Source organism: Penaeus monodon, chromosome 19 (genome assembly GCF_015228065.2).
Source record: "Penaeus monodon isolate SGIC_2016 chromosome 19, NSTDA_Pmon_1, whole genome shotgun sequence".
Classification (NCBI taxonomy): Eukaryota; Metazoa; Arthropoda; class Malacostraca; order Decapoda; family Penaeidae; genus Penaeus; species Penaeus monodon.
In genome coordinates this window covers 41,031,520-41,031,988 of record NC_051404.1, presented here as the reverse complement: position 1 = coordinate 41,031,988, position 469 = coordinate 41,031,520, and positions in this window count along the sequence as shown.

The window sequence follows — 469 nt, the reverse complement described above, 5'->3', positions numbered from 1 at the left end:
ATGTGTTGTGGCCAGCGCAAATGTAGTTCAGATAACCAGATCAAATATCACAGTATCCATTACGGTTTAAATGTTGTGGATATTAATCACGGACCGGCCATCTGTCCTTATCAAAGAGTCACGAACGTTCAGGGAGACATATTTGTTACGGACAGAGCCACCAGGGGCATAAATTCCTGTAGTAGATGACGCAGTGATAAAAGGGTAGAGAGGCAATTCGAATAAAGGCTGTTGAACAACGGACAAGAAAAGTAGATGTGATGGATAATGGAAAGAAGAAGTGAATGCTGAAATGTGTATTCGTTGGTGATAGGAAATCGAGCTCCCTTTAGAACGAATTGGTTTCTCTCTCTTTGCTCTTTCTTTCCCTCAACGATAACGGATTGATGGGGGCGCATGGGATGGATGAGTGACAAGGCTAAATCGTTTCAGGCAATTGCTATGTCTTGCTGTATCATATGCATCTCGT